The sequence below is a fragment of the Neophocaena asiaeorientalis genome, unplaced genomic scaffold (genome assembly GCF_003031525.2).
Source record: "Neophocaena asiaeorientalis asiaeorientalis breed wild unplaced genomic scaffold, Neophocaena_asiaeorientalis_V1.1 scaffold171, whole genome shotgun sequence".
Lineage (NCBI taxonomy): Eukaryota > Metazoa > Chordata > Mammalia > Artiodactyla > Phocoenidae > Neophocaena > Neophocaena asiaeorientalis.
Genome location: NW_020174013.1, coordinates 2,432,098 through 2,457,133, shown reverse-complemented (window position 1 = coordinate 2,457,133; position 25,036 = coordinate 2,432,098). Strand labels below are relative to the sequence as shown.

Sequence of the window (25,036 nt, the reverse complement as noted above, 5' to 3'; positions counted from 1 at the left end):
TCCCGCAGCTGTCGGGTGCACGGGCGGCGCGCGCGTCTGCGCCCGGCCCGGCCCCCTGCCTTCCCGCCCGCCGCGTGGTTGTAGCGGCGTCCTCCCCCCCAGAGGGGGCGGCCTGGAGCAGGGGTCGCAGACCCGGGGCGCGGGGAGGTTGGCGGCGGCGCGGGGAGGTCCTAGGGAGCTCCGGGCGACCTGTCACCCGGCCGGCACTCGCTGTTTTCTGTCCTTCGCGCGGAAAGGGAGGAAGGGTTAACCAGGTCGTGATGGGCCCAGCAGAGGAGGAGGACGCGCAGCTCGCGGGGGGAGGAGACACCTCGCTGCCAGGTTGGAAGGTTCTCCAGACACCCTTCCAGGAGGGAACCGCGGTCCGCAGGCCAGGGTTGTGTCCGGGGGCTCGGATTCCGGGGACCCTCGGTTGCCGAACCCATTCATGCGGATAGCGCGTGTTTAGGATGCAAGTTCAGATTTAATTGTCAAAACTGGGGTTATGAGCTGTTTACTAATATTGAGATAACAGTAAGGCCCGATCGGACTGAAAGTGTCGGTGGTGTGAAGTCACCTGATCCTTCGCTCCCCGGTTTTGCTGAATGTGAGCTCCTACTGTACGTGTACAAGGAGCGCCCCTGCCCCCTGGAAGACGCATTTGCCTTGGCGGCGGAGTGTTGTGTGTCCCTCTCACTCACAACGCCCTATTTTTAGGAGTTTAGCATTTGATCCTTCACTGTGGTGTGAAGTGAACGCCTGAAATCCTGATTGAGAATTTTGATGTTACTTAAAGACATAAAGTTTTTCCAAGGCTTATAAATAGTAAAAGCCTACGGTTAGGTAAGTATGGCCATGGCATAGATAAGAGTTTATTAACTATACAAGTATGAACTGTGTTTTTCAAATTTCTCTCCACAATCTGATAAAGGTTTTGTGAGGTAAAATGTAAAACATTTTGATAAAAGACTCACTTTAAAAGAAAAGTTTATGTGAAATGTACTTCGTCATTCATGGTAGACCTTGGACGTGTGGAACGTATGTCAGAGGTGATGACAAACTGTAAGTTTTGCTAAGGGAAAAGAACAGGAAATAAAGCTGATTTTATTATTGCTTGCCAACCAAAGCACTTGACAGAACTGTTTACACAGAAGAAAATGCTGCCAGAGGAGAGAGGTTTGCCTTAGACCTACTCTGGTTGGAATTCTCAAGTAATAAGTTGTTCTGGAATGCTGATGGATTGGTTAATTTCGCTCTTTTGGACCCTGGAGAGGGAGGGTTGTGCGTATTTATTTACTTATCTACTTATGCCGTTTTAGATGTAGTTTCAAAGCGTTTTACGTGTTTGCCTTATTAGGAAAAGCATTGCTTTATGACTCAGGGTTATGAACATCGTTTTTAGGCTGTGGCACAGTGAGAAGAGATGCTATTCTTTTTTTTAAAAATTAATTAATTAATTTATTGGCCGAGTTGGGTCTTTGTTGCTGCGTGTGGGCTTTCTCTAGTTGCGGCGAGGGGGCTACTCTTCGTTGTGGTGGTGGGCTTCTCATTGCAGTGGCTTCTCTCGTTGTGGAGCACGAGCTCTAGAGCGCAGCCTCAGTAGTTGTGGCGCACAGGCTTAGTTGCTCTGTGGCATGTGGGATCGTCCCGGACCAGGACTCAAACCCATGTCCCCTGCATTGGCAAGCAGATTCTTAACTACTGCGCCACCGGGGAAGCCCCGAGATGCTATTCTTAAGACTTGATAAATAGGGGTCATCATTTATTAAATGCTCCGTCTGCTACTCACAGGTTTTTGTTTTTGTGTGTGTGTGTGGAGTTAGTCCTTCACTTGATAGCCATTCCTATCAAACGACTGCCTAAAATAGTCCCTCTTCCTGCTCATTTGCTCTGAGTCACCCATTAATACATTAAAAACAAAGTGAACTTTTTGAGATTTGTGTTTAAAGTAAGAGGGCTGTGAATGAGTAGGGACTCATCTGATTTTGGCTGTAGAAACTCTTTGTCTCCCTCTGCTTTCTGGATAAAGTCATAAGAGTTGAGTTGGGGTGAGTCAGGTGCCACTCCAGTAGTTTCGTCTTAGGAAGATGCTTTGTGTCTCTTAAAAAGAAGTGCTTACGCTTTCTAGGGTTATATTGTAAGACCTTTATAAAGCACTTATGAACTCTTCTAATGACTTTGTCGGATGCCAAGAATCTGTGGATATGATTAAGTATTTAGTAAAGTGTTTTGAAATCCTTTGAAATTCTTTATTTGGGGAAGAAAGAGCTTCCTTACAGTAAAGCGGTACTTCTTATAGGGCAAATAAACCATGAGTTAAAATGAGATTCTGGCCTTAAGTCCAAGGCACCTATTTTTGGATTCATTTTTAGTTTACCTCTGTGTTTTAACTTTAGGATAAAGTTTTTGAGTATTCACAAGTGAAAGTAACTTTCTTGAAATCGTTAGACTGTTTCCAAAATTGTGTCTTTTCCATTCATCTGCTATTAAGCAGCTGCTAAGAGTATACCTGGAGGACTGTCATGTAGTTTGATGCTGGAGTTCAAGACATATTTAAAATTGTGAGACCTAGTAGTAAGATACATTTTAAAAAGTTGTTTATGCTCAATTGGAAGACCTTTTTGACACACAGGATTGTAAGCAAAACTGTTTGGCAGGCTGTCAAAGAGCCAGAAATGTAAGGGATGGGAATAGAAGTTAAACTTTTTTGTAGTAGTGATTTATAGCTTTACAGAAGGAGTTTTTTCCAGAGTGGGTGCAGGGAAACAGTTTTTCTTTTTTTCTTTTTTTTTTTTAAGTGTAAACATATTCTGATTGTCTAGCCATTTTACAGTTGTATTGTTTACTCTTTTGGGTATTATTTAACTTAAGGAAGAGAGATGTGAATATAGAATAACTAAACTTGATCCCCCAATTAATTCATTACTCATGTAAGTTTCTTCCTATCCTTTACTCTTTCACCACCCATAATACAGAAGAACTGTTGAGGGTTTTCTTCATAGCTTTAAAAGTGGATATCCAGAAAAAAAGACCAACCTGAAAATATGTCAGTAGGATAATACTTTTTTTTTTTTAAAACATCTTTATTGGGGTATAACTGCTTTACAATGGTGTGTTAGTTTCTGCTTATAACAAAGTGAATCAGTTATACATATGTTCCCATAATTAGGATAATACTTGATACTTTATAAAGCACTTTAAACACCTTGCTTTGATTTTATTCTTAAAACCTTCCTGTGAGGGAATTAAGTTATTCCCATTGAAGGGAGTGATTGTGACTGGTCTACAGTCACAGAAACTACTCAGAGGTACTCTTACTGCTCCTCACCAGACTTGGAGGAGGGTAGGGGCCTTTCTTCATTGCAAATTATTACATATCATTAGAGATGACTGGGTAAAACTGTTGAATGAAGTCTGAAATCATACTAATGAGAAGATGGGACAGTTAAAAAGTAAAGATAGGGCAGGTCACTAAGTGGAGTGGGAAATTTTAAAGAAGGCAAAAGATGGATACTGTAGAAAGAAGTAGAAGAATTAATAAAGTAGGCTTTGGGGTTAATCTGGGCAATACAAGTAGAATCTAGGGGATTCCCTTGCTAAGGTACCAGTTTAATAAAATTATTTGTATAACTTGTATTTCTGTGATTGGCATCAAAATAAGCAGTAACTAATAACTTGGGGAAATGTGTAACTGATGTTATTTATCTAGGCTCTGTAGCACATTTTACCTGCTTATTGTGTAATACTCTGTGGGGGTAGTGTTTCTTTAATCACAGGGAATCAAGATCGTGTAGTGGAAAAAGAATGAGGAATCAAAAGCTGAGTGACTTGGTTTAAACTCTTTGAGCTTGAAACCCCTCACATACAGTAGTGATGATAATTCCATAAGGGCTGTAGGGGGAACAAATGAGGTGATAGGGTACAAGTGTTTTGTAAATTGTAAGACACAGTAATATGTATGTAAGAATGTGCCAGTTTGACTACTTGTTCTATTATATATGTGTATATTTGCAATCAGAAAGTCTCTTCTAATTTTTTTTCCCTATAATGTGGACAAAGGTTTAATGTGGGTGAGGATGGTGGGTAAATTTTTAACTTTATCTGTAAAATGCTGATAACGTGTTCATGATTAGAGTTATTGTATTAAATGTGATTAAAATGCTTAACCCAATGGCAAACATTCTATTTGATGGTACTTACTACTATAATATGTGGTTATTTAAGAGATTTTGAACTAAACATTTAATTTTTAAAATAAGTGATTTAAAAGGTCTCTGTTCAGTTTTTTTTTTTTTTTTTTTTTTTTAAAGAAGATGTTGGGGGTAGGAGTTTATTAATTAATTATTTTTTGCTGTGTTGGGTCTTAGTTTCTGTGCGAGGGCTTTCTCTAGTTGTGGCAAGTGGGGGCCACTCTTCATCGCGGTGCGGGGGCCTCTCACTATCGTGGCCTCTCTTGTTGTGGATCACAGTCTCCATACGGGCATGCTCAGTATTTGTGGCTCACAGGCCTAGCTGCTCCGCGGCATGTGGGATCGTCCCAGACCAGGGCTCAAACCCGTGTCCCCTGCATTAGCAGGCAGATTCTCAACCACTGCGCCACCAGGGAAGCCCGTTTTATTCAGTTTTTATAAGATAAAAACAAGCATTCACGCTTGTCAGCTATCTTTATTTTAATAAACTTGAATCATTTAATCATGTGGCAAAATAGTCTTTCAGTTACAGGATTCAATGTGAATTAATTTCTTAGTTAAGGTCATGGCAGTTTTCCAGTAGAGCACATTGGGTTTTCAAACAGTAAAGGTACAAAATCTAATTTACGTCTCTTATGCACAAGAATGCCTAAAAAAGTGATTGACTTGAAACCACACTAATCGTGAATCCCATAAAAAGCTTTTTTTCCCCTTCATGTAATGGTCATTTATGGAAGAGTCATGGGTAGTGATAAGAACATACTTATTTTAACTAAAGACTTAATTTTGAGTACTGTAAACTTCCTATGGCCTTCAGAATGGAATAACATTTTTTCCTTCCTGATGGTTAATATCTACCCTAGCAAGCTTGTAGGTCTTTTTTTGGGTTATTAAATAGATAATCTATGAAGGCACTTTAGAAACTTTAAAGCCTTCTACAAAGAAACTCTGTAAAGGGGGTGAAATTGGCACATTCAGCGAGCTGCTCTTTTTGTATTTGAATGAATGGGTTTATGAGATATTAAAAGCTGGATTAAGTTCACTTTTATTGAAATGGTGGGGGGGAAGTTGAATTTTGAATGATAAGTTGGAGAGAAATTTTGACACGAAAATCACCCCTCTTCTTAGTTTTTTTGACAAAACAGTTATTAATCATCAGAAAATGCTGTTTTATAGCCCTTTAATTTTAAGGTAGGTTTGACAATGTGAGCAGGCTATGTGGAATTTTTGTTTAGAGTCAAGAAGCTTTTTATTGCATACACTTGGATATTGTTTCTCAAAAAATTCTGACGTAGGCTAAAAGTTCTTGTGAAGGTTGAGCAATGTACCAGATAACAAATGTCTTACAACTGGATATTAAGACAGAAATTTACTGCCTTTTAAGTTACAGCTAAACTTGTGATTTAACAGGACTTGTGATCACAGCTCTTAACCTAATTGAGTAATACGGTAATTTATGCTTTGTTATAAAAGTTTAAAATTTAATTCCAAAAGCAGTAAATCTTTGTAGACACTTTGGAAAATACAAATAAAGGAAAAAAGAAGAGAGTAGAAATCATACCAACTAGTGGTAACCACTGCTAACATTTTAGTATACATCCTTTTTAAAATGCATAGTTTAATTTTTCCTAGATTAGGATCTTACTGTAATTTTGTAATTTACTTTTTCATTTCATATTGCATTTCTCTATATGATTAAATCTCTACAACATGATTTTTTAAATGGCATTATTCTACTACTTAACTAATCTTCCTTTTGGTTATGGAATTGTTTCTCGTGAATAATGCCAGCTAAGCATCTTTATAGATAAACCTTGACCTATAGGGTAAGGTCTTAAAAGTAGATTTCTGGGTCACATGGCCTGTACATTTTCAAAATTGAAGACACGCATCAGCAAATCCATTCAAAAAGGTTGTATCCATTTATTCTGTCTCCATTAAGGTTAGATTTGTGCTTGTTCACAAGTGGGTGTTAATTAAAAATAAATGCCAACACATAGGAAAAATGGGGATCTTACTGTTTGTTTCATTTGCATTTCTTCAATTACAGTTGATGTTGAAATTTTAATATGGTAATTGAACGTGAATTCTTTTTTAAATTATATTTTTGTATTCTTTGACCAGCTCTCAGTGTTTCTTTTATCTTTGTGAAAACTCTTTTGTATACAAGAAATTCTTTTTTATGTCTGTTTTTTAACAAACATGAATAGTATGTTTTAAAAATGGTATATTTATTATTATATTATTTGTATATTATTATTTAAAAAATAGTATACTAGTATATAAAAAATAGAATAGTTTGTTTTAAAAAATATTTAAAATGGTTCCATATGGGTGTTTTTCTTAAATAAATTGGCAACTCTCAACTTAATAACTTAGTGCTAGTCTCTTTTGAATATTTAGGTATGCTGTTGGGAGTTTTTCCCATTACGGAGCACAGGCTGCGGACACGCAGGCTCAGCAGCCATGGCTCACGGGCCCAGCCGCTCCGCGGCATGTGGGATCCTCCTGGACCGGGACACGAACCTGTGTCCCCTGCATCAGCAGGCAGACTCCCAACCACTGCGCCACCAGGGAAGCCCCTCTTTTTCTGTTTTTATTGTTTTAAATTCTTTGTGAGATGTTGAATATTTATTCCTGTCTCTTTATAATGCCAGAGTATGGGCATCTGCTTCAGTGCCCAGTAGTGTGGTAGAAGTTTCCAAGCTGAGGAGCTGGGTTCAGATCACCACCACCACCACCAAGCTTTGGCTTCCTTAAAAAAAAAATCTACTTTAGAAATTTAAGGTTAAAAGATAGTGTCTTAAAACACCTGACGTGTATTGAGCGTACAAAGGAAGTTATTCCTTCTCAAGGGTAAAGGAGAACGTGAAGGGGCTGAGATTAGTTTTCTTTTGGGAGTAAAGAGATGGAGTAGGACAGGCAGATGGAGGACCATACTTGGACAAAGAACTACCTTTTTTGTCCCCTTGATGTTATGTTGCTGTATTGAGCACCTACCTTGTAAAAGGGCTTCTTCTCTGTTGCTTGTAATTAATACCTACATAGAAAAGTGTAGAACAGATCCCTGTTTCTAAGCTTTTATGTAGATGGGAGATCAGATAGACCTTATGCATATTTGTGAGTAAAATTTATCATTAAGTTTATAATTTCAGAAGTAGAAAGTAATGTGTGTTAATATTGTTGAGCAAGACTTCATGGGGGAGGTTGGGCTTATCAATCCTTGAAGAATGGGTGGGTCTTAGCAGAGTTGTAGGATATACCACTTGTTTGAAGATAGAAAGATAGGCAGTATGTTGGGAAGCTTTAGTTAAAGCCCTTGTTCCTGCTTTCTAAGAATATTTCTAAAAGGGATGCTTAAAAAGTATTTGAAAGCAATTAGATGAAACAATTGAAAAATCAGATGTGTTAGAGCATGTTTACTAAAAAAAGGAATATGAGTTTTCCTGTAGCCAAGTAGAGCAAAGAATTGATTTAAATAACTGAATAATTCCTAGAAAAACTGAATAGTCACTCAAATGTGACTAAAAACGGTAAAAATGTGTGTTCCCTCCCTGCCCCTATTTTTGAGCATGTGTATTTCTCCGCCACAAGGAATCCTGACACATACTCTAAAATTGCCAACCTTAGGAAAGGACAAAAGGAGAGTATAGTGAGAACCTCTGACTCTCTTATCTCATTTGTTTTTTTCAAATTAGTCACATTTTATCTAGCTGGAAGGATGTTTATTTGTCTCTTTTTGGCACTATTTCTTTTTTACAACTGCTCTCTTAGTAGGAATTTTGCCTGTATTGAGCCAAGGTTGGGATTTGAGTATATGCTCTACTTTTCTTTCCTTTTTTTTAAACTGCAGCTGTAACAAGTCATTTGAGGTTGAGAGCTGGAGCAAAGTGGAACTTAGTGTCTTATTTCCAGAGTCTTGGCAGATACCTATTTGAGATTTGTCATGAAAACGCTATTCTAAATTTAAACTTGTATGTATTTTTTAAAAAAGTAACTCCTTTGTTAGCTGGTTATCCCAAATTTCAATAGCTCTTCTATGAGTTTAATATCTTTTAACTTACTACAGAGTTAATTTGGAGGCCACAAAGAGAATGGTTAAACTATTTGCCTAAATTGAGGCAACGTATGTACTCTGGTTTTGTTGGATTCCCGATTGCTGTGTTACAAAACCTTGGAGTCAGTACCAACACTACTTTTGGAAGTGGAAATTTAGTACACTGTCGCTTTATAAAGGCCTATAGAAAATAGAATGTATACGGAATAATTTAGTGTTATCTGTTGCCTACTCCAAAGAAGGATGTTGAAGAACTAGCTAGCTCTTGCATGCATCGCTTTCTATTTTTACTGTCACATCTTGACTTTGGGCTTTTCACCTTACATTCAGGCTCTTCCATTTGCCTTATATCTGATTTCCCTGTTTTTAGACTCTCATTATACTTCTTACTCACTCATCACTTTCGGTTTATCTCTGCAGCACAGCTTTGATCCTATCACTCTGCTTCAGAATTTTCCATGGCTCTCCTCAGGATAATGCCTAGCATTCTTAGCCTAAACTTTTAAGGTTAGCTTAATCTGAGTCTCATGGATACAGCTTTCTCCAGGGTGTCTTCACTGATAATCCTAGTTTAAATAATCCAGTATAGCTCTTTTTCTTTGTACTGTCCTTTTATACTTGTTTGTGTCAGAACTTTGAGAGTAAGGACTATTAGTAGCAAATTGTACTACTTTAGTATCTAGCATAGTGCCTTGCTCTCTGATTACTAGTTTGAAGTAGGTATGGTGGGGAACCTTCCTCAATTCATGACACATTGTATAGGTGTACTGAGCCTTGTTGGAATCAGCGAATATGAAACAATGAGTTGCACATTTATTTACATATATATGCATATCTTACTAAATATGGGAAAGTATAATTTTATTGCATCTTATGTTTCAAAAGTCTGCAGTTTTAAAACCTGCCCTTCTACATAGCTTATGAAGAAAAAATTGTTTCCCAAATATTGGGGGACTGTATAAATGATTTGCTGACTATAAATCATTAAGTTTTGACAAGGAGATCTTTGGAAAAAATAAAGAGAAAAATAGCTGTTGCCAAGATTTGTTATGAAGATGTGAAATAAACTTCTCTGCTTTTAAACAAACTGTATTTTTGTTAACTTTTTTAAGCTTTCTAAAAATCTTGAGCACATAAGAATTCACTTCTGAGTTTGTTTAACGAACGTGCATAGTTGGAAAATGATGGATCTGACAATTACAAAGACCTGGGTGTACGTCATGATCCGATTACTTACAAAATGTTAAATTTTGTTTAAGCAAACTGCTTAATCTAAACCTCAGTGTCCTCCTTTATACAAATAAGGAAACTCTTAGCTAATCCCACAAAGTGATTTTGAGGATTATATAGTCATTAGTATATAGTAAGCACTCTTAAGTGTTTTTCTCTCTTCTACAGTAAAAGGAACAACGTCTTAAATTATTTCAAGGAATGAGAAAGTTCCTAATAATGTTTTCACCTCTTCTCCCAGATAGCCACTTCTTTCAGTTCTCTGTTCAAATGTCTCCTATTAAAGGCTTGCCTGAATGTTCTTTTGTACAATGGCAACCCCGGCTTTCATTTCCCTTAACCTGTTTTATTTTTCTCTGTAGCACTTAACACCAGCTGATGTCATATATTTGTTTTCTATCTCCTCACCTTTTGGATGTAATAAATTCCTAAGGGAAGGATTTTCTTTGTTGTTTATTTTGTTTGATACCGAATCTGCAGTTCTTAGAACCATGTTATAGGTGTTCAGTGAATATTGAAGGAATAAAGGCTTATGCATCCCCACCTCTAGTCCTTTCACCCCTGCATCAGAATTGCCTTGGTGGTTGTTAGTGGGGTGCTTGTTACAGATGTAGATTCCTGGACCCCATATCTGAGCTGAATCAACTTTGGAGATGAGAATCAAGAGTCTGTATTCCAAACAAGCCACCCAGGTGGTTCTTTTAAGCTTTAGTGCATGGGACTCAGTGTTTTACGGTGTGGCTGGGGCTTATTAAATATTGACAGTATAACTTGGTTTCAGACCCATGTATAATTAAATTTCAGATGAATCGACTATTCTGTAGCAAACATTTTTTTTTCCTGTTGCTATGTCAAGGAATAGTTATGTATTTTTGTAGTTTTGATTATTTTGGTTACTCTAGTTTTTGTCCAGAAATCCAGTTTAATCCAGACCTTAAAATCTCAAATATGGGATGCTTATCAGTCCACCTTTCCCAAACAAAACCAAACCCTTTAAACCCATACATAATCTGTACTTGTTATTTTTTACTCATAAGAATAGATGAGCTAATATCAGGGATTTACTTTAAGTGATAAGCATCATTTAAAAATATGGACTGATTTGCATCTTCTTTCTATGGCTATACCACTGGGGAACAAAGATTGATCTTTATAAGAATTATCCTGTAACGTTGAAAGGCAGTTTGGTATAGAGGAAACAGCATGGGCTTAATAAAAAGACTTAAATAGAAATCTTGATTCCTTTACTACTTTTTAGCTGTAGAATCTTGGAAGAATTTTTTTTTTTTTAAACTTCTTTGAATTTCTTTTCTGAAATGGGGATAACTGCTAAGTCACAGTGTTGTTGAGAGGATTCCTTTCACAGTGCCCAGCATAAAGTTACAGAGTCATTCAATAAATAAGTTCCTTTCCTATGGAAGTAAATTCTTAAGCAACTTAAAATACTTCATTAGAAACAATTGTAATGTATTTCAAACTTACAAAAATGACAGAGGAAAATATAATAGATGCCCAAGTGCCCATTGCATAGATCTAATACATAATATTTGCCATATTTGTTTTGAATCCTTTTTTTTAAAAGAAATAAAATGTTACTGTACAGTTAGTGTTCTCCTGACATCTTTCTTTTTTCCTCTTCCCTCCCTCCTTAGATATACACCTATCTTGAAGTTAGTATGTATGTTTCCTGATTTTTTAATAGTCCTATAATATATATATTTATTTTTTTCATAAACAATATATGGTATAGTGCTATATTTAAAAATTTTTAGAAAGTGACTCAAACTATGTATTTGTGGCTTGATTTGTTTTTTCATTCAACATTGGTTTTGAGTTTTATCTATGTGTACACATTTAATCGTATTCATTAATTTTAATTCTCTATTTCATGGTTTATCTGTGGATATTTAGGTTCCAATTTTTTTTTTTTTTGCAGTTACAAACAATACTTCAGTGAACAAGGAACCTTGTCTCTTCTGTGCATTTGTGTAGGAATTCCTCTAGCATATAAATAACTTGTCTAAAAATTAAATTTAAAAAGTTTCAGTATTGTGTACTCTAATTCTTTAAAAATCTGGACCACAGAACAAGAGTGTGTCTCCCCACCCTTTGAAAAAAAGGTACAAAAGATGTCGGACCCTTTGGGTGACTTGGGTGAGATTTTCTGCAAGACTTTCCTTTAGAAGAAAATAGAGAAGAACGTTACTGAGGACTCTAAGTTGCAGAACCTAAATATAATTTTTCTGAATTTCTGTCTTGTTGCTTAGAGTCTCCTGAGCCATTATTTATTCTGTGGAGTATACTTACTTCTTATTTCAATGTATGCTTTAAGAGCTGGTTAATACTTGATGATAAACTTTGGGGAAAATATTTTGTAATCTATTTTACAATTTTCTTCATCTGTTTAGATAAATACATAAAAGCATTTTTATCTTCAGTATTTTTTAAATGGGAACAGCAAAGATTCTATGACATCAGTGCTGGTTACTGTGGAAACAGAGTAGATTTCAAGTGAAAAATGTTTGAATCTTATAGGAAAACAACTTTTTGTTTATCTCCTGATTTGATAGTAATGGAAGAAGGAAATATGAACTACATTATATGCTCTTTAAACATATTTTTAAAGCTTGGTTATTCAGGATGGTCTTGTTGGTCAAGTGGCCAAAGCTGATGGGGGAAAGTATCTGATATCTGACGTTATTAGTAGGTCTTCTGGAGTCTTTATAGTTTTTATTTTTGCAGTTTGCATCATAGTTCCAGTTTTATATGAGAGAAATTTAACTTTATAAGTTATTAATAACATTATTTTATAGGAGCAAATAGTTAAACCCTTTCTTGTAGTAGCTGCTTCTCTCCTTAAATTTTTTTGAAGTCCAAGTCTGTGTCTTTGTCAGTATTCTTATTCCAGGTGGCATCTTTTTGGGCAGGGAGAGGGAAGCCTGCTATTAAAAGCTCACCCAGGTGACCGATGATGACTCCAGACCAAATTTGTACATTTATATTCTTAAAGTAGGGATGTCTATGTACACTGCCTCTTTTCACTTTATATAGAATCCACAGTACTTCGACTGGAGTGGTTAGTTTTGTCAGAGTATTAGCAGTCTCCTAGGAAAAATGGAGGATTATAGTTTAGCTTGAAAACTTTTTTTTCCTTCAGTGAGAACAGTAGCATCACTAGAAACTACATGAAGTAAAATAAACTGAACGATCTTTATGTACTAAATACCTGTAAAATATCATGATCCTTGGTACTCTGTTCAGAGGACAGAGGACATTGGCATCTCCATGAAGTTATTTAGAAATGCAGTTTGAGGCTCCATCCCACATTTCCTGAATCAGAATATTCATTTTAACAAGATCCCCAGGTGATTCATATGCATTTTAAAAGTTTGAGAAGCACTAATGTAGAGGAAATAACATTAAATTAATAAGACTACGCCCAGTTCTCCCTCAAAACAGTGGTCTAGTCTTGTGTTTTCCTTATCTTTAAAAAGAGTGAATTTGGCTGCATAATCTCTGAAGCCCCTGTGAGTGATATATTAGATTTAATTTTAAGTATTGAGGCTAATTTTTTTTTTAATAAACACTTTACTATGGAGAATTTCAAACACAGAAGTAGAGAGAATAGTGTAATGAACCCATTACCCACATTCAACAATTATGAACTTCAGCAATTATTAATTTATGGCCTATTGATTTTTTTAAAATTTATTTTTGGCTGTGTTGGGTCTTTGTTGCTGTGCACAGGCATTCTCTAGTTGTGGTGAGCAGGGGCTACTCTTCGTTGTGGTGCACGGCTTCTCACTGCGGTGGCTTCTCTTCTTGCGGAGCATGGGCTCTAGGCTCGCGGGCTTTAGTAGTTGTGGCGTGTGTGCTCAGTAGTTGTGGCTCACAGGCTCTAGAGTGCAGGCTCAATAGTTGTGGTGCACGGGCTTAGTTGCTCCATGGCATGTGGGAACTTCCCGGATCAGGGCTCGAACCCACGTCCCCTGCGTTGGCAGGCGGATTCTTAACCACTGCACCACCAGGGAAACCCTTTAGAATTCACCTTTTATATTGTTTTGCCTTTTTTTGGTTGTTGTTTATTTTGGTCGCACCGTGTGGCATGTAGGATCTTAGTTCCCGATCAGGGATCAAACCTGCTCCCCGTGCAGTGCAAGTGTGGAGTCTTAACCACTGGACCACCAGGGAAGTCCCTATGGCCTATTGTGTTTCATGTTTACTCCCTTTCTTCCCTGGCACTTCCTTCTTTCCCTTATTATTTTGAAGCAAATCCCACACATCATGTCTTCCTCCACAAAGAGTTCAGTATGTATCTCTAAAAAATAAGTATTGTAAAACTTCATACATTTAGAACTAACATACAGGTATGCACAACGATCAAAGATCATGTTTATTGGTTGAATTTTCTTTACTCAGTTCTTTTAAATTAAATAATAAGAAGGTAGATCTTAGAGTCAGGACATAATGGAGTTGGAAAGCAATTTAGAGATATCATTGAAATGTCCTTAATTAGCCAGTGCAATATCTTAAAGTCAAGGTGTTTAAGTGACTTCCTAAAGTTGACATGCTGTTTGGAGGTAAAGTCTAAATTAGTACCCAGGTTTATCTGGAATCAATGAGCTTCAAAGAAATATACATTTATGACTGTATGGATTATAGGATTTTGTAACGTCTGCTACTTACTATGGTGACTTGGGGTTGTGTGAGATCAGCTGAGCCAGAAACATGTTTCCTTGAATGATTTGAGTTGGAATTGGCTGAAAGAGAAAGGTATTCGAGATTTAGAAGGTGGAAAGGGAAGCAGCAGCCATGTTTACGCTGGGAAGACTGGCTGAGACTCAAGCACTATTGTGGCTCACAGCATGCACATTGTCACAGATCTGCTGGGTCACCTTGGTGGTGTGGGGCAATATCCAGGCCTCAGTTCTTCCAGCTCTATTGAGGCTAATTTTCAAGCATCTGCACTAGAACTTGAATGTCCTAAAATTTCTTGACATTCTAAGGAGTGTATGCATAGTCTCTTGATGCTTAAAACTTAAAACTCTTGTAGGAGTTAAAAAATGACCCCTTCTCCAATATACAGACATATGTGTTTGAGTTATTTGTTGTCATATGTTTAATTTCTCTTTTAAGTACCTAGGAGCATGATTGCTGGTTGTATGGTATGTGTTTAACTTTATATAATATATTGCCAGAAGGTTTTTTCAACTGATTGTATCGTTTTATACTCTCACCAGAAATATATGTGAGTGCTAGTTGTTTCCCACCAATTCTATTTTTGTCAGTCTTGTAAATTTTAGCTATTTCAGTGAGTATGTAGTGGTATATCATTGTGGTATTAATTTGTATTTCCTTAGCATCTAATGGTGTGAGTATATTTTCGTGTGCTTATTGATCATTCATGTATCTTCTTTGAAGCATCTCTTGCCCATTTAAAAATTGTTCTTATTGAGTTGTAAGAGTTCTTTATGTATTCTGAATACTGGATTTTGATTAAGGGTTTTTATGTCTGTTCATGAGGGATGTTGGTCGGTAGTTTTGTTTTCTTGTAATGTCTTTGTCTGGTTTTGATATTGGGATAATTATATTGGCTTCATAAAATGAGTTGGAAAATGTTCCTTTCCTTTTTTTTCCTGTAAAAGTCTGTGTAGAATTTGTATAATTTCATTCTTAAATGGTTGGTAGTTCACCAAATTTCCAGTGAAGCCATCTGGGCCTAAAGTTTTCTTTTTAGGGGTTTAATGCATTTGATTTTAAACCTGATTCTTTTCAGTTCTCCTTTCTAAAGACTGAGTATATTCTTTTAGTTAGCCAACTAGTAATACATTTCTTAGAATAGGGTTTTTTCTTCCAGCTTTTAGGAGGCAAGAATTGATATGTGTTTAGAACTGTATTTCTGGAGAAGTGGGGTGAGGGGAGTGATGGGGTGGGTTCAGAATTTTATAGTCACTTGACCTTGTATATTTTGAAAACATTTTGTTTTGCTCCTTCACAGCACCCTCCTGCCCCTCCCAATCACTAAAATGCTGTGGAAGCAGAAGGAAGATTGAGAAGCAGTGTTCTGGAATATTTGAGAGACTTTTTCTCGCTTCTAATAGCTGTAGCCTGTATCTCTATCTTTCGAACTTAGATCTACATTTCCTAATAAAGCCTTTGTTAGCTTCACCACTTAAAAAAAAAAACACACTTACTCTTATGGAATTTTCAAATATGTACAGAAGTAAAGAGAACAACATAAAGAACCTGTGTATATACATCTCCCAAATTAAACAATTATCAATATAATGGCCACTTTGTTTTATCTATTTTCCATAGCCAGCCTCCCTACCAGACTATTTTGAAGCAAATAACAGATTGTATGAATGTTTTGTGTCTTTAAAAGATTAAAGATTTTTAAAAAACATAGCCGTGGTACTGTTATCATGCTAGAAAAATAATTCCTTAATACCAAATATCCGGACTTCATATTTCCCTGATTGTTTCAAATTTGTTAATAGTTGATTTTCTTGAACAAGGCCCACACACTGCATTTGATTGATACGGCTCTTGAGTCTCTTTCCCCCCTTTTTTACCTGCTTTCCCCCCTTTGCTCTTGCAATTTATTTGTCCAGGTTTGTTTGTCCAGTGGAATTTCCTATGTTCTAGAGTTTTCTGACTCCATCTCTGTGGTGGTGAACGTGTCTCTTATCTTTCCTTTCCCATAGTTAGATCTAGAGGCTTGATCAGTTTCATGTTTTTAAAAATTTTTCCTCAGACATACATCTTTGATGGTGTCTTGTGCTTCCTGATGCATCACATCAGGAGCCACAAAACTTTTGGTTGTCTCTTTGTAATGTTAAGACTGATTCAGGAGGTTAGGCGTTAATCTAGCCATTACAATCTATCCCATCAGCTTTTCGCTCAGTAGTCTTAGTAGTCATAGTAGTCATTGTGCATTGCTGCCTTTTTGAAGTCCCCATTTCTAGGGAGTGAAGACCACCTGGATTCTCTTTATGCATGACCGTAGACCTTACTACTTAATTGGTTCCTGGGTAAACTGTTAAGTCAGATCATTAGTTCCTGTAAGTTTGCATTGTTTCTAATTGAGTTTTGTTTTAGGGGATCTATTTCATTCTATATCATGCTTGATCTTGAAAATAAATGAAGAGAAAATTGGACAAGATAATTTCAGGCATTTATTGAGCATAAATTAGATATCTAGCATAAATATAAATATATTATTACTTAGTAATGATTATATACTTAATACTAACACAACCTTTTAAGGACTTTTTTTTTTCTTGAACTAGATTGGCTGAATTAATTGATTGACTTTTTTTTTTTTTTGGCCATGCCACAGGGCTTGTGGGATCTTGGTTCCCTGACCAGGTTGAACCTGTGCCCCCTGCAGTGGAAGCTCGGAGTCCTAACCACTGAACCACCAGGGAATTCCCTAGAGCCTCTTCTTAAGAGCAAGATAAAAATGCAAGTCAGGAGACCCTCTTTCCCTGGTAGAATTTGCTTTAGCAAGTTTAAGAGGTCTACAATATTCCAAAGACCTTATATCCAAAGTTATTATCATCTGGTTCATATTTTGCTTGGTGATACTTTAGAACTCTGAATAGCAAATGCTGTCTTCAGTGATTCCTTGCTTTTTCCACTTTGAAAGTGCCTTGTTGCTGAACTATTTTGAGTGAGATTCTAACAATTAGGTCAAGTTTGCCTTGAAACTATGCATTGCTATCTCTTTCTTGGCTTTACTTATGCATTCACTTCCTGAAAAACTTTGTTTTGTTGATAGTGATTTCAAATAGTGAATTCCTTCTTAACTTCCAGGTAACACTACTGGAAAATTTTTCAGTCCATCTGTAATGGCATTTAACAGTTCCCACTGAATTTTCAGTGCTGATCAGTTTTCTTTCTAAACCTCTCAAATCATCTTCGAAGCTAAAAACCTATTCCTTTGATAGCTCACTTACCCAGTTTTTAAGCATTTTGAAGACTGTACATAGTGCCTTTAAGAAAATGTTCTCTTTGGTTCAGAGTTTTATGGATTTGCTGATACATACATTCTATCAGAGTTTTCCCACATTGTTAATCAATGTGTCCCTTTTAACAAAAATGACGGATAATTGTATTGACCTAGAGATCTATGCTTCTTTCAGTTATATTTTCTTGTCTTTCACAACTGTACTTCGTTGAACATGATAGATTGAACCTGGAATATAACCCGTACTCTTTTATTCCTCACTTCTCTAGATTTAAAATGCCATGCTTTATTTCTAGAGTGATAATTTTTTTACTTAAAATTTTTTTTGACTTTTGATGATATACTTTTTTTGAGATCATAGTTAAAGGAAAATTCCAAAATTTGAAGAAAATATAAAAAAAGTAGAAAGCAGAATACATTTTTTTGTGCTAAGCACTGACTCCAGATTTTTTTGCTCGATTATTAATGTCAGCTCATTAGCCAATGATCCTTAATTTCGAGTTGGTCATAGTGTTTATAGTTATAAATTTGAATTTTGACCTTTATTGTGGGAATCTTAATTGTAATAAAGGTCATGAAAGCAGGGTAGGGTTATTGAAAGTAAAGCCATTTCAATTTGAGGCTTTGCCTGTTTGTGCTTATAAGAGAGGCAGCAATGGGGCTTTAACCAGTTTTGCTATCTGTTGTGTGTTTATAGGCAGTTCCAGCTTTTTTACCCCCATTCGGTTGAGAGAACCACATTATTCCTATAGGAAAAACACAATTTGCTTTATAATGTTAAACTTAAACAAAACGTTCCTGACTGAGCATTCTCTAAGAAGAATTTACATAGATATATTATGTAAGCAAATTTATAGGAACTATAAACCTTTTTGATTAGTTTCCAGCATTAAATTATGTACTGTATACAAGGTACCCCACTGTACTCTAAAATATGCAAGCAGCACATCATTTTTTTTTGAAAACTATCTGCAAAATTCACTGTTTAAGCATTTAATAATTTGCTACTATAGAATTAAAGGGACTTCTGGGACTAAAGGGACTACACTCTTTGTTTTCTTAAAGCTGCCTAGATTATGAATAGACAGTTCATACAAGAGGAAACAAACATTATACATGGAAAAATGGTCAGCGTCGGTCAATTATATGCATGTTAAAGCAAAATGGGGCCTTCCCTGGTGGCGCAGTGGTTGAGAATCCATCTGCCAGTGCAGGGGACACAGGTTCGATCCCTGGTCCAGGAAGATCCCACATGCCACGGAGCAGCTAAGCCCATGCGCCACAACTACTGAAGTCGGCGTGCCTAGAGCCTGCGCTCCGCAGCAAGAGAAGCCACTGCAATGAGAAGCCCGCGCACCACAATGAAGAGTAGCCCCCGCTCGCCACAAAAAGCCCGTGCGCAGCAATGAAGACCCGATGCAGCCAAAAATAAATTAATTAAATGAATTTTAAATTTAATTTTAGTTTATATTTAAAAAACAGAAGTAATTTTGTCAGTATGGATGCACATATCAATGGAAAATGATTTTTAGGTGTTTGATTCAATTATTGGAAAACTTAAGTATGTTTGGAACAACTTGTGTATGTGAATCTACCTCTTCAGTTGTAAATTTTATGAAATCTAAGTGATCATTTGTTTTTGATAAGCATTTAGTGTCTGAATTGAAAGGTGCTGTAAGTGTAAATACACAGTAGATTTTAAAGACGAGTATGAAAGAAGAATGTAAATATCTTAATTTTAAAATATTGAGTTTGAGTCCAAATGAGAGTATGTTGGATATATTGGGTTAATAAATAAACTAATATTAAAATTGTTTTCTTCTTTTACTTTTTAGTGACTAAGGAAAACAAAGTTACACGTGGCTCATCTATCATGTGGACAGGGCTATCTGTTCTATAGTCTTAGTGGTAATTTTTTGTCTCCTTATAGCAGTTACTGAGAGAGGGTTGTTAATATCTCCAAGTATGACTATGCATTTGTCTATTTTTCTCTTTAATTGTCTAAATTTTTGCTTCATGTATTTTAAATCTCTTATTTAGGGTTATTATGTTTTTCTGATGTTGACCCATTTTATATCTAGAAATACTTTTACTCTTGAAGTCTACTTTGACATTCATATAGCAGCACCATTTTTCCTATGGTTATTTGCATATGTATCTTTTTTCCTACCTTTTACTTTCAACCTATCTCTGTCTTTATATTAAAAGTGCCCCTGCTCGTCTCTTTTCTACAAAGATGAAATGCCTGGATCCTTCTCATCATTCAGCTTCACTCTAAAAACAATTCTATAATTTTTGGAGGATTTATTAGTATCATCTATATCTTTTAATCCTATTCTTTTTTTTTTTTTTTTTGCGGTACGTGGGCCTCTCACCTTTGTGGCCTCTCCCACAGCGGAGCGCAGGCCCAGCGGCCACGGCTCACGGGCCCAGGCACTCCACGGCATGTGGGATCCTCCCGGACCGGGGCACGAACCCGCGTCCCCTGCATCGGCAGGCAGACTCTCAACCACTGCGCCACCAGGGAAGCCCCAGTATATAGTTTTGCTTCTGTTATCCACTCTGACAATCTCTGTCTTTTTTGAATGTTTAGTGTATTTACATTTAATGTAATCATTGATTTAGTTGGGTTTAAGTTTGCCATCTTCCTATTTTTTTCCCATTTGTTCCTTTTGTCTTGTTTTTTCTTTGGGTTAATTGGATATTTTTTAATATTTCATTTTGGTTCCTCATTGGCTTATTTAGCTATATCTCTTTATTTTTTTAGTTATTGCTCTAGAGCTAACAGTATGTATCTTTAATGTATCAAAGTCCATTTAGAATCAGTGTTTTTACCGCTTTCCACTTCAAAATCATAATAACCTTAGAATGAATTTAATTACTTGTCCCCACAACATTTGTCTTAATTTTTAAAAACCCCACCTTACAATCTATTATTTTTCTTCTAAATGATCAGTTATCTTTTAAGGAAATTACTTGGGGGAAACAACCAGTCTTTTATTTTTGTACCCATTTATTTACTACTTTGCATACTATAGGAGGGAATGAAAAGGCTTTCCATTTGGTATAATTTCTTTTCAGCCTGAAGAATGAAGAACATCATTTAGCATCTCATGTAGTACACATCTGCTGGTGACAAATTTGCTTAGCTCTTTTGCTCATTGTCTTTATTTTGCTTTCATTTTTCAGTAATACTTTCACTGAATATACAAGTCTGAGTTGACATTCTTTTTTTTCTTTAAGAACTCTAAGGATATCATTTTATTGTCTTCTGGCTTCCATTGCTTCTGATGAGAAGCAGTCATTTGAATTATTCCCTCCACCACACCACTTTTTAAAAAAAATATAAATTTATTTATTTATTTTTGGCTGCATTGGGTCTTTGTTGCTGTGCCTGAGCTTTCTCTAGTTGCAGCGAGTGGGGGCTACTCTTTGCTGTGGTGCATGGGCTTCTCATTGCGGTGGCTTCTCTTGCTGCGGATCACGGGCTCTAGGTGCGCGGCTTCAGTAGTTGCAGCATGTGGGCTCAGTAGTTGTGGCTCGCAGGCTCTAGAGCTCAGGCTCTAGAGCGCAGCCTCAGTAGTTGTGGTGCATGGACTTAGTTGCTTCGCGGCATGTGGGATCTTCCCAGACCAGGGCTCGAACCCATGTCTCCTGCATTGGCAGGTGGATTCTTAACCACTGTGCCACCAGGGAAGTCCCCACCACACCACTTCTTTAAAAATTTTCCCTTTACCTTTGGTTTTTAGCAGTCTGACTGATGTTGTTTTCTTTGTGTTTACCCTACTTGAGGTTTGCTGAGCTTCTTGGATCTGTAAGTCTCTGTCATCAAATTTAGTAACATTTTGACTATTATATCTTCAAATATTTTTTCAGTATTTTTTCTCTTTGTTCTCCTTCTGGGACTCTAACTGCATATTGGATGTAGCTCTACAGGTCCCTGAGACTCTGTTAGTTTTTCTTCATTCTTTTTCTTCTTTGAATTAGAGAACTTTGGTCTGATTTCAAGTTCACTGACCCTTTGTTCTGCTGTTTACAATCTGCTGTTAAGTCTATCCAGTGAATATTTCATTTTAATTATTGTACTTTTCAGTTCTAGAATATTCATTTGTTTTTTAGTAGTCGGTTTATTGGCTGAGGCTTCCTAAGTATTCACTTATTAAGAACTTATTTTCCTTTAAATCCTTGAACATATTTATAATGTCTTAAAAGCTTTTATCTGCTAAGTTGAACATCTGGGCCATTGCAGGATTGCATTTATTTATTTATCTATCTATATATTTATTTATGGTTGTGTGTGTCTTCGTTGCTGTGTGCAGGCTTTCTGTAGTTGTGGTGAGTGGGGGCAACTCTTTGTTGTGGTGCGTGAGCTTCTCATTGCAGTGGCTTCTCTTGTTGTGGATCAGAAGCTCTAGGCACGCGGACTTCAGTAGTTGTGGCACGCAGGCTCAGTAGTTGTGGCTTGCGGGCTCTAGAGCTCAGGCTCAGTAGTTGTGTGTGGGCTTAGTTGCTCCGCAGAATGTGGGATCTTCCCAAATCAGGGATTGAACCCTTGTACCCTGCGTTGGCAGGCGGATTCTTAACGACTTCACTACCAGGGAAGTCCCAGGATTGCTTTCTATCAACTGCTTTTTTCTTTTTTTTTGTGGTATATGGGCCTCTCACTGTTGTGGCCTCTCCTGTTGCGGAGCACAGGCTCCGGATGCGCAGGCTCAGCAGCCATGGCTCACGGGCCCAGCTGCTCCGCAGCATGTGGGATCCTCCCGGACCTGGGCATGAACCTGTGTCCCCTGCATCGGCAGGCGGACTCTCAACCACTGCGCCACCAGGGAAGCCCTGTCAGCTGCTTTTTTTTCTTTACTGTGGGCCACATTTTCTTCTTTCTTTGCATTTCTAATAATTTCTGTTCATATACTTTATGTTACACAGTGGAGATTCTGGATTTTGTTATCTAGTTTTTGTTGTTACTTGCAGTTCAGTTACTAATTGCTCTTGAGCTTTTGGAGTCTTGGCTTTATACTTTTTAGTGTGGATCTGTGGGAAGCTTAGAGGCAATCCTCCTAACTTGGGGGGGACTAAATCTCCAAACTGTCTCCCGTCTTTTCAAGTCTTAGTATTAGGCTTTGTTTGGGTGGATCTTCAGTAGGCCTTACTCTAGAACATCGTCTTTGATTTGTAGATGTGGCCTTTCTGGTGTTTCAGCTTGATGCCTGAAGTGTTCATCTGTTCATCATGGCTGGGCCAAAATGCCACAGTGTCCCAGTACTGTTTGACTTCTGGTATCTCTGTTCCTCTTACAACCCTGTAGTTGCTGCTTTTTGGTAAGCCTTGCATAGTGTGTTCCTCTGCACCTGTGAAGCTTATCGCCCTTGGCCAAGGACTTCTGGGCTCTACCTCTGCATAGTTCCTTTTTCTCTGTCCTGCTGCACAGCTTCCAACTGCTTTTAGTAGTCCTGAACTCAGACCTTTGCTTGTGCTTTGGTTCCCCACGCTGTTTAGGAAATTGTTCTTAGCAGAGTGTGGCAGTGGATGGGAGGCGTGTGTGTGTGTGTGTGTGTGACCTTTTCTCAAGGATTACCCTCTTCTGCCTGTTGTCCAGTGCTTGAAAAAAGGTGCCTTGTGTATTTTGTTTAGATTTATAGTTTGTGGCACAGGACCAGTCTGGTAGCAGTTACTCTAATGACTGGAAGAACAAGCCTCAAGCCTCAAATGTTGTTTCTCTCTCCCCCCTCAACTCCCAAGTGTACCTGTGTTTTTAAAAACAAGGCAAAACAGAATTGGGGAAGATTTGTACTACTTTGTGATTTGCCTTTTCCCCACTTATTTTATACTGAGTTGAAGACTATCTTTGATTTTTTAAATGTGTGTATGTGGTTTAAAGCTGCATAATATGTCAACATGTAGTTAAGATATTAGGCCGGGACTTCCCTGGTGTTGCGGTGGTTAAGAATCCGCCTGCCAATGCAGGGGACATGGGTTTGAGCCCTGCTCCGGCAAGATCCCTCATGCCGCGGAGCAAGTAAGCCCGTGCGCCACAACTACTGAGCCTGCGCTCTAGAGCCCGTGGGCCACAACTACTGAGCCCGTGGGCCACAGCTACTGAATCCCACACACCTAGAGCCCATGCTCTGCAACAAGAGAAGCTAACGCAATGAGAAGCCCACACACCGCAATGAAGAGTAGCCCCTGCTCACTGCAACTAGAGAAAGCCCGCGCTCATCAGCGAAGACCCAATGCAGCCAAAAATAAATAAATTTATTTAAAAAAAATATATTAGGCCAATTTCCAGTTTTAAGAAGTTTAACATTAGGGACTTCCCTGGTGGTCCAGTGGTTAAGCCTCCGCACTCCCAATGCTGCAGTGAAGATCCCACATGCCACAACTGAGACCCGGCACAGCCAAATAAATAAATGAATAAATATTAAAAAAGACATTGAACATTAATTTTCACTACCATAAATAACACTGATAAACCAACTTATATATCTGTGTTAGCATCTTTGTTTCTTATAATAAATATCTACAAATAGGTTTGCCATGGTATAACCTTTTTAAGGCTTTTTAAAATATGTGCTGGATTCAACTTTTGAATACTTAGATACTATTTTCATTTTGTTATGGAGTATAAATGTTGAGGTCCAAGTACCAGACATCAAAATATCACTTTGCTTTTGTTGAATAGCTAATTTTTTTTTTTTTTTTGCGGTACGCGGGCCTCTCACTGCCGTGACCTCTCCCATTGTGGAGCACAGGCTCCGGACGCGCAGGCTCAGCGGCCACGGCCCATGGGCCCAGCCGCTCCGCGGCATGTGGGATCTTCCCGGACCAGGGCACGAACCCGTGTCCCCTGCATCGGCAGGCGGATTCTCAACCACTGTGCCACCAGGGAAGCACTGAATAGCTAATTTTTATAGATAGACTGAGTGCACTGAGTCCAGGCTACTATCCATAAAAATTTGTTACAAGTTTTTATTTGGAATGTGAATAATAAAAGTGAAATACTTTTGTTTCTCTTTCTACAAGTTTAGTTTTGGGTTGATGTAATCTAATGTTAGTAACATTGTAATGCAGATTTGTAGCACCTTTTTATTGTCATAGTTTATGATTAAGATTGAAATTTGCAAATATACCTAGGTTGGTCCTGAAGTGTAAATTTTCCTGTTGGAATGTGTGCTGAATGTATGAATTAAGATAAAGTATGATTAAATAGCAATAAAAAAAGACAGATGTCTTTTTCTTTTTTTTTAATAGACTTATTTTTTAGAGCCGTTTTAAGTTCACAGCAAAATTGAGCACAAAGTAAAGTCTGGCCGCACGCATGCGCACCCCCCAACCCCTGACCCCCCACCCCCGGTCCTCACACACCTGCAGCCTCTCGCCCTGTCAGCATCCCACACCAGAGTGGTACACTTGTCACAATCAGTGAACTTTTATTGACACCTGATTATCACCCAAAGTCTGTAGTTTACATTAGGGTTCACTTTGGGGGTTGTATATTCTATGGGTTTTGACAAATGTATGATGATACAGCTCTACCATTAGCATCATAGAGAATAGTTTCATGGCCCTAAAAATCCTCTTGTGTTCCACCTAGTCATCTCTCTTTCC

At 37.6% G+C, this 25,036-nt stretch overlaps 1 protein-coding gene across 1 annotated transcript in view; it reads left to right on the top strand.

Annotated features, from left to right (window-relative positions):
- The window catches only part of ATL2 (atlastin GTPase 2), a 63,396-nt gene that overhangs the window by 345 nt on the left and 38,015 nt on the right, over positions 1-25,036 (top strand).